Raw genomic sequence first — 10,199 nt, 5'->3', positions numbered from 1 at the left:
GATTTAGCTCAGTGGTAGAGCGCTTGCCTAGGAAGCGCAAGGCCCTGGGTTCGGTCCCCAGCTCCGGAAAAAAAGAAAAAAAGAGTATGAGTTTTCTGCAACTACAGCCACCCAGTTTCCCAAGCTCTTCGTCTTATTTGCCCTGCAACTTTGAGTAGATCAGATTGTTCTGGAATTAAGAATACAGGGTTGCTAGGTCCCCGACACTGAAAACATGGCAGCTTTGCCTTCATCAGTCCTGAATGCTGGCGGTGGGTTAGCCCCAGCCGTTGGTCTGCATAGCCCCAGCCGTTGGTCTGCAGAATTCTCGTACATGCAAACGGTTCTCTGCAACTGGCGCCCTTCTCTACACCATGCCCATCCGCACCGCGGATGCGATCATTAGCTACAAACGTAGCACCTATTTCTTAGACACTATGACTGTAAGTTCGACTTCCGCTCCCAGACACTCCTTTGGGCATACTGCTTGTCACCACCCTTCGTCTGTACAATGGGTACATCCACTTCTGCTCTGCCACGGTGGTCTCTTTGGTTTTCAGGTCATGAAAATGAAAATAGAACACGGGGAGATGAAACGAGTAAAATTCTGACCAAAAAAGATTGTGGCGCCCCCCATAGGTGGGAATAGGGAAAATCACAAAGAACGGTTACAAAGGGCAGAGGGGGGGAAAAAAACTGAATATACCTGCCCCAGGACTGGGATTTTAAGGCCTTTGACCCACAGTGAAAAATTGGGATCTACACAAAATTCCAGAATCAAGCAGAGTTTCCCGATTTCGTTATGTTGGTTCTCTTTGGTTTGTTGGGGTTTGAATGATCCACGTAAGTAACACTTTCAGCTGTGAGTACACAACACATGCTGTGTTTGGTGTGTGTGTGTGTGATCATCAGAGGATGACATGTGGGAACTGGTTGTTCTGCCACTGTGTAGATCCTGGGGAGGAAACTCAGACCGCTCGTCTGAAGCTCTAAGCACCCTGCCTTTGCCTGCTGGGCCATCTTACCAGCTCAAGCCTACAGTTAGGAATTAAGAACAAATGTAAGCTCTTATGTTGAAAAAGGAACCTATAACCTGCCTTTGATTTAAGCTCAAAGTTTCCAGTTTAAGATCAAATATGTATGAGTTTAGAATCAAAGATCACGAAACGTAGAAGGGAGCAAAGCCCAAGAGAAAATGTCACAATGAAAATGCCACGACGCATAGTAAACAGCAGAGTGGGGTTCCAGGAACTTGTCATCAAAGAATTATCTAATATGTAATAAAAATAACTATTTGCCCAAGAGGTCTAACGGCACAGAAGAACAGAGACAAACACTCCACAAAGAGAAGACCTAGCTGTGAGGAAATATAAAGGGAGAAAATACAATTATTTCTAAAATAGCTGTAATTTAAAGATACATGGACAGTTAAATACCAGATAAGACATTTGAGGACAAATAGTGATTAGTCAGTAGGGACATCTGAGATATCCCAAATGCTGGCCAGCGCTGGCAGTTAGGAAAAGGAGGTGGAGAGAGGAGAGAGGAGTGTCTCATGCTGGGCCACTGAGTCCTGTCAGAGCAGAGATGGAAGTTCCCGTGGAGAACCCTGGTGGGACCTAACGATTCTGGGGTGGAATTAATGAAAGTCAGAGAAAGTGAAATAAATGTCCGGGGACAGTGAGTAGCCAAGAGATGCAAGGAGGACCTGAGTGGCAGCCACTGCAGGAAGGCAATGAACAAGGGAAGAAGGACTTGCAAGGAATCCCCTGCAGGGCTAGTCTTCAAAGACCCAGGGCAGCAGAGGCTGTCACCAGAGACCAGAGACCCAGGACAGAGGCTGTCACCAGAGACCAGAGACCCAGGACAGAGGCTGTCACCAGAGACCAGAGACCCAGGACAGAGGCTGTCACCAGAGACCAGAGACCCAGGACAGAGGCTGTCACCAGAGACCAGAGACCCAGGACAGAGGCTGTCACCAGAGACCAGAGACCCAGGACAGAGGCTGTCACCAGGACCAGACATTCAAGAAAGAGGCTGTCACCAGGGGCCAGGGATCCAAGACAGAGGCTGTCACCAGGAGTCAAAACCCGAGGACAGAGGCTATCACCAGGACCAGAGACCCAAAGCAGAGACTGTCACTAGGGACCCTGTGGTTCTAGAGTAAAATAAATAGCATTGGGTTTCCCCAAACAAAGACCAGAACTTGTACTACAGACAGATCGACTTTCCTTAAAGGGATTTTTAAGTTAACCAGATATTAAATTACTCCAAAGAAGCTCACTGTGAACCGATAGCACGCAGTAGTGGAGCCACGCCGGGAACAGGATCTGTGTTTGGCACAGGTATGGCTGGCAGTCAAACGAAAATGCCCTCGAGTATTCTGGCAAGAAATACGTTACTGAAAAAAAAAAGGGCAATATAAGAGGGGAGAGAGAGGAAAATGATTTAGGAACAGAAACATAAAGAATATCATTACATTTGGGGGTCAGTATTTTTAAAAGCAGAAGGGAAAGAGGAGTTGAGACACTGCCATAATCTGTAATCACTATTACAGAAAATGGTAGAGGTGTATCAATCTGTATTGAAATGGACACCAAGTATACAGTGGTAAGTGCTAAATAAAAATTGCATTTATCTATTTATCTATCTATCTATCTATCTATCTACTATCTATCTACTATCTATCCTATCTATCTATCTATCTATCTATCTATCTATCTATCTATCCACTCTATCCACTCTATCATCTATCTATCTACTGTCTACCTATCCACTCTATCTATCTATCTATCTATCTATCTATCTATCTATCATCTATCTATCCACTCTATCTATCCACTCTATCATCTATCTATCCTATCTATCTATTTATCTATCTATCTATCTATCTATCTATCTATCTATCTATCTATCCACTCTATCTATTCACTCTATCTACCTATCTATCTATCTACCCACTCTATCCACACTATCATCTATCTATCTATCTATCTATCTATCTATCTATCTATCTATCTATCCACTCTATCTATCCACTTTATCATCTATCTATCTATCTATCTATCTGTTCACTCTATCATTTATCTATCTATCCACTCTATCATCTATCTATCTATATCTATCTATTCACTTTATCTATCATCTATCTATCTATCCACTTTATCTATCATCTATCTATCTATCTATCTATCTATCTATCTATCTATCTATCCACTCTATCATCATCTATATCTATCTATCTATCCACTTTATCATCTATCTATCTATCTATCCACTCTATCTATCATCTATCATCTATCTATCATCTATCATCTATCTCTCTCATCTATCCACTCTATCATCTATCTATCATCTATCATCTATCTATCTATCTATCTATCTATCTATCTATCTATCTATTATTTGGTGTTTGTTTATACATGCCTTCATTTGCTCATTCATTTGTGTAGGGATTGAGAGTTGGGGTCAGAGAACCATTTGCAGGAATCATGTTCATCTTTGTAGTTGAGTAGGTTCTAGGTGGTCAGGCTTTGTGCCAAGCTCTGTCATACACTGAGCCATGTCACCATTCCCTGGAATAATACTTACTCTTCCATTAGGAAATCTCAATTCTGCCATTGGATCCTGGTCTGGAAGACAAGTCCTTTGAAGGTGTTTGTTGATGACACTCAACACGGCGCTTGGTTTCCAAAAACAAAGAGCCACAGAAACCCACGTTGATTGGATCTTTGCTGGGGAATGGACCCAGTTCTCTCTGCCTGAAATTGTAATCCTCACAGCCTTCTCTGTTACCAGGCGGACAACTGAGGCCCAGAGGCATTGGCAAACTTACTCAAGGATTCCCATCCAAAGAGTCAGTTTGGGGTTCTATGCCCAAGAATGCTGGGACTAAATTGTCAGATTCTTGATTCAGTTTGGCAAAGCCATGCAGAGAGACTTGGGATGGTGAGACGGCCCAGCAGGTAAGGGTGCTTGCCGGTAAACCCGAGGGCATAAGTTCAATTCCTGGGACTCCAGAGCTGTAAGTAGAGAACGGACTCCTGTAAGTTGTTCTCTGACTTCCGAATGTCCGCTGTGTGGCATGTTGCACCCCTTACGGACAAAATAAAGTTAATATCTTTTCATTAAAGTGTATTTTAAGAAAACAATGAGACTTTTTCTTTCCTGAAAATACTAAAAAGAGCTTACTAGGAGACATCCATACAATAAATCATGGATGTTCATGATGGCTACCCCTGCTCCTAGAGCTGTTTGAAACTCCAGAGACATGAGTTATGCTTACAAACTACCAAGTATCAACAAGAATGGGTATCTTTCTGCATTTTAGAGCAGTTCCCTGGTGTGGCTTATAGAAATACACACCTCCTGTCTCTCTTTCCTCCTGAGACTAATTTTCAACAGCTCAGCCCTGCCGAGGAGAAAGAGACATAAATATTTGGGTAATCAAAAGGTGACTCTCATCCCACCCCAAGTCAGAGCCGAGACAAATGTGGTCAAGGACATGTGGTCTTTAAAATTCCAGCCCATGCCTTGCCTCTCCAGCTTCCCGGGGTTCATTATAGGAGCAGGGTTGAAACAACACAGCTTAACCAAGTTCATTTTCAGAGCACCACAAGGTCTTGTTTTGATCTCAGACAAACCTGACCGGGTAATACAAGGAGGAAAATTGTTTTCAAAGATGAATGTGAATTTATCCGTATTTTCTCTAGGACAAGCACACTTTTTTTTGGTAGGTAGAAGTTCAGATGGGAAGGGGCAGAAGGTTGAGAGTTCAAGAAATAGAGAGGAAAATAATAAATAAGAAACCAGGACCATAATTTACAATTTCTTTTGTCTTCTAAATCACCACTTCACAGCTTTTTCTTATACGGTCCGAATGATATAACCTCATGAGAGAGACGGTGCATTCTGTTGTCTTGTGTTTAGCTTTGTATTGCTTGGCTTATCCAACACGCGATGGCTTCTGCTTCTGGTCTCTAGTTCTTGGTCATGTCTTCCCAGAGTTTTTCAATCACCTTTGTGTTGGTGGTGCTGGTTTGGTTTTCTGTTGTTGTTTGTTTTTATGTTTGGCTTTTCATTGTGGATAGTTTATTGAACAAGTACGTTGCAGGGAAAACAGAGCAGAATGGGACTAAATTTTCAAGCAGGTTTTCAGTATCTTCTAGGTTCCACATTTATCATAACAGCGACGACTTATTAGATTCCCCTGAGTAATTATTTTAGTGTAAATATAAGTTATCACTTGACATTTGTTGGGCAGACGATCGACCCATTTTTTTTACTTATTTAATCTGTGTACACATCCCAGCCTATCTGCTTTTCCCGCTTAATAGTTAGGCATGTTGCGTCTTAGAAGCGTGACTTTGCCCTTGTGCCTGCGGATGAGGGGTGGATGAAAACTGCAGTCATGTATGGTCCTTCCTCTGGGAGGCAGAAGGGGAGATTTGTGGGGTTGGGTAGACTGGGGAGAGGCTCTTGGCCTGGACTTTTTCAAGGGTCCCCTGATGAGATGCTTGCACTGCACCGAGGAGGAGAGACAAATAACCGTGTCCATCTTCATAAATAAGCAAAGCCAAGTTGAGAAACGGTAAGGAATGACTCCTTCCCATAGCTAATAACTCTCTGGTGTTCATATCCAGCCATTCTATTTTATCAGTAGACACACTCACACACTGAACACTCAGTACTAAAAATGGCTCACCGATTGACCCAGATGCAAACACACTCGTAGGCAAGCCCCTCGTGAGTGTGGGATGTTGCTTCAGAGGTGAAGTCAGTCATGGGTGGAATGCGACTTCCAGCTTGTTATTACCCCCGGAGGAGTCCTCACCCTGGTAGAACCCAGTTTCATGTAGCATTCTTGAGTGTTACATGGCTGGGGACAGATGACTCTAGGTAACAGACAAAAGAGTCTGACACATGTTATATGAATTTGGAAACACGTCCTCATCTAGTTGAACCTCTGGATTCTGCAGCCACAGAAAATACCTCATGTGACACCAGGAAACTGAAGCAGCCAACTGAGTTCTTCCACAATTCTTCAAGCAGAGCAAACACATGATAGCAATTGTTCACGGTGGCGAGCACATACTTCTTAGACTCCTCCCTTACACGTCATTAGATAACTGATACCTATGCACTTATAGCAAAAGTTGTCCACAGGCGACACGCTCCACAAAGTGTCTGCTCTTTTTATGAGAGACTCATGATACTATTCCTCCTGGATCAAGTCTAGTTTTAAATAAGAAAAATATCAAGCAATCTAATAAGTAGATGACTTCTGTATTTCGGTCAGGATCCATCAGAACATGTCACCTCAGGGTACGTTTAAGGCATAGGGTTGTTGTTATGAATTCTTCACGTTTTCCGATTTTTACCTCAGAGATCAGAAACTGAATTTTTCATTAAGGTGTGTTAAAGACATAAGTATTTAAAGTCAACAAATTGACTTAAACAATATAGACTTTACGCCATGCAACTAATACTTAGCATTTATTAGCGTAGCCATGAATAATCTATGTCATCGACACAGGGTCAGGAGTAAACTGTTGAAAAATTAAAATTACATCTGGTTCACTGCACATTTGTGTTTGATTTTTGTTCCTAGTTCCGCCCTGAGCAAGAGCAGTCACCCTGTGAGCCAAGTCTCAAATCAGTCAGATTTTTTTATGTTACTAAGACAGGTTTGTATAGGCTTCCAAAAGTTGCATGTGATAGCTGACTTACCAACAATGTCTCTAAGGTGGCCTCACACAGACAGTCAGGAACCATTCAGTGTGTTGGAGGGAGCATGCGTGGGGGGTGGGCATGAACATGCTTACATGAGGGAATGCATATATGCAGATGCTCATGCATGTGAAATTAAATGATGCCTTATGCTATTGTTGTTGAATCAGGACTTCCTGTAGCCCAGGCTGGCCTCAAGATCTCGGTGTAGCTGCAGCTGAGCTTGAACATCTAATTCTTCTGCCTTTACCTCCCAGTGGCTTGGATTACAGTCATGAGCTTCACCACACCCACTTTTATGTGTTGTCCAGGACTAAACCCAGCACTTCATGCCATCTGAGCTACATCCCCAAACATGATTTTAAATGCCTACATATGGTATAGCACTAACTTCAAGTGTTCTCTGTTTTTACACTCATCAGAACATGATGCCTGGACAACAACCAGCCGATTACTAACTTCACTTCCCTTCTGGTCTGAAGAATGTAGCACACGGAATTCTGGGAGATTTATCTAAGAACACTTTCTGCATCCTAGTTTCATCGGTAAATTATTCTCAAACCATGAGGTTCCCAAACTTGACCTTCCTGAAATTGAACTGGTGGTGGCCAAAGAGAGCATTTCCTTCTGATGTCCATTATCCTGGAGAAATGGAAAAGTATGTTCAGAGACACCCTGGGCTCAGAAGCTGTGCTCCACCATCTGGACAAAAACCCCCAGGGTTAGAAAACTACAGAAATTCTACAAATCAGACCAAGCGGCAGCCTTCGACATCCCCAGTCTCCGTTTTATTTATCTTCCCTGGCTACCTCCATTTTCCCCTCCAAATGGAAAGCTAAAGTAAGATATGTGTTTGACAGAACATTGTCAGAATTCATTTTACAGAAATGTACTGTTCACAGTGTCCTTTGATCAGTGGCAATGTCTTTTGAAATTGAAATGGAATGGATTATATGGTGACCCACCTCCTCTCCCGAGCTAGCTTTGGAAGTGTTGTAAATACGGAGGGTTTTTTATTGTTGTTGCTGTTGCTTTGTCTCTATTTCTTTGGCTCTTTTGGACTTGAACTTACCTGAGAGTGACTTTACCAAGTCTTTGAAAAGGATGCTGACAACAATGCTGATCAATGTGACTCAGACAATTACTTTAGAATTGGCCTATAAGAACACATGCTCATAAATCATTCACACAAAATTTGTAATTAAGCTTAAGTCTTTGAGGTTTGGGATGAAGAAAAGACCAGATGAATGTCAAGACTAAACTTTGCAAGACTAAAAGCATTAGATTACTGTCTTGGGCTTTGCCAGTCCATCTTTGGGGAAGAGGTTGAACAGAATGAGAACATGCCTGCTCTGTGGCCCAGCAGGGTTAAAAATGCTAGTTTGCTCAGCAGGTTTCCCAGGTCCTGCTCTTGAATTACCATCCTCCTTCCACCTATGCTCTGCTCTCTACTGGGGAACATGCTGCCTCCCAGCCAGCTATGGGCATTCCAGTTACACTCTTACATAGGGTGACCTCTCCAGTTACACTCTTACATAGGGTGACCTCTCCAGTTACACTCTTACATAGGGTGACCTCTCCAGTTACACTCTTACATAGGGTGACCTCTCCAGTTACACTCTTACATAGGGTGTCCTCTCCAGCTACACTCTTACATAGGGTGACCACTCCAAATACACTCTTACATAGGGTGATCTCTCCAGTTACACTCTTACATAGGGTGTCCTCTCCAGCTACACTCTTACATAGGGTGACCTCTCCAGTTACACTCTTACATAGGGTGACCACTCCAAATACACTCTTACATAGGGTGACCACTCCAAATACACTCTTACATAGGGTGACCTCTCCAGCTACACTCTTACATAGGGTGGTGAGCTCTCCAGCTACACTCTTACATAGGGTGACCTCTCCAGTTACACTCTTACATAGGGTGATCTCTCCAGTTACACTCTTACATAGGGTGACCTCTCCAGTTACACTCTTACATAGGGTGACCACTCCAAATATACTCTTACATAGGGTGACCTCTCCAGCTACACTCTTACATAGGGTGACCTCTCCAGTTACACTCTTACATAGGGTGACCTCTCCAGTTACACTCTTACATAGGGTGACCACTCCAGTTACACTCTTACATAGGGTGACCTCTCCAGTTACACTCTTACATAGGGTGACCACTCCAAATATCCAGTTACACTCTTACATAGGGTGACCTCTCCAGTTACACTCTTACATAGGATGACTTCAGTGTATCCAGGGATTTTATCTTCTTTCTAGATGTTTCCACCAGCCAATCCCAAGAAGTTGTGACATTCATTTACCAGGATTCATTACATGTTCTTGAGACAGATCACACATGCTCAAGATTCCTTATTGGTCTTCCTTGGCCATGTGCCCACTCTGGCATAGAGAAGGGAATGGTAATATCAAAACCTTTAGGGAGAGATGGATCTAAAAGCGAGTATCAAAAGCAACACATTAAGCACACTGCCCTCCGACTCCATCAGCCAGGGAATGCAATGCTTGAAGTATAATGCTGGATTAAAAAAAATTTCATCAACTATAAAAAATTTGTGATACCCTTCCTTCTAATGAACATGATGACAAACTAAAAATTAAAACAATAGTAATAATTAGCAAACACCTGCCACAGATTGAAAACGATTCTCTCTGTAGCTGGGGTGGGAGGAGTGGTTTTTGTCAGAACACAGACTGCCCAAAACTAGGAACATTCTTAAAACAGATTTGAGGTGAAGGGGTTGGGAGATGGGGGAAGTAGTTTGAGAGGGGGTGGCTGGGGAGGGAGCAGTGGGTGGAATGAAAAGTGAGTAAGTAGAGGAAAGAAAGAAAGAAAGAAAGAAAGAAAGAAAGAAAGAAAGAAAGAAAGAGGGAGGGAGAGAAAGGAAGGAAGGAAGAAAGATAGGTATTAATGTTGAATGTGTTTATGAAAGCTAGAATATGCTAGTTTCATAAGATGTAAAAACAAGTAAATTACATTTGGAAAGGAAGGTATGATTATTGCAATCGGTGACTGTTAAAATCTACCTGTGTAAAAAACAAAACAAAACAAAAAACAAAAAACAAAAAAAAAATTAAAAAAAACAAACAAAAAACAAAAACCAGTGTCTGAGTAAACACTTAGATGTTAGAGCAAGAGTCAAATGAGTTTTCTGAAACTGGATCTGTGTGGGCGGAACACGCCTCACTCTGTGGTGCAACATAGGCTCCCTTTTAAAAAGTCCTCTTCCCGTCCTCCTTGCTGCTTCTCTGCAGGAGAGCCGGACCTCACAAACAGTCCAGGCTTCTCCAAAGCCTGACAAAGCCCATCCAGCGACAAAACTGCATCCAGTGACAAAACTGCCTTTACGATTAATGTGATTTATGTGGGGCCCCCCTCCCCCGCTGAATCACTGCTCCAGTGTCAAAAATGAACATTTAAAGGACATTGGCAAAGGTCAGCCACAAGTGCCGCTCCCACTCCTTGGTCA

General features: G+C 42.7%; 1 long non-coding RNA gene across 1 annotated transcript; it reads left to right on the top strand.

Moving 5' to 3' along the window:
• Positions 1–324: 324 nt before the first annotated feature.
• LOC134486496 (uncharacterized) lies at positions 325–9,802 on the top strand. The gene is made up of 3 exons (XR_015684025.1): positions 325–422; positions 7,131–8,398; positions 8,458–9,802. It is a non-coding gene; the product is annotated as an uncharacterized LOC134486496 (long non-coding RNA).
• The last annotated feature ends 397 nt before the right edge of the window (positions 9,803–10,199 follow it).

The sequence above is a fragment of the Rattus norvegicus genome, chromosome 3, assembly GCF_021556685.1.
Source record: "Rattus norvegicus strain SHRSP/BbbUtx chromosome 3, alternate assembly SHRSP_T2T, whole genome shotgun sequence".
In the NCBI taxonomy this organism is placed as follows: Eukaryota; Metazoa; Chordata; class Mammalia; order Rodentia; family Muridae; genus Rattus; species Rattus norvegicus.
The sequence above is the reverse complement of the archived record's forward strand: the minus strand, read 5'-3'. Positions and strand labels throughout refer to the sequence as shown.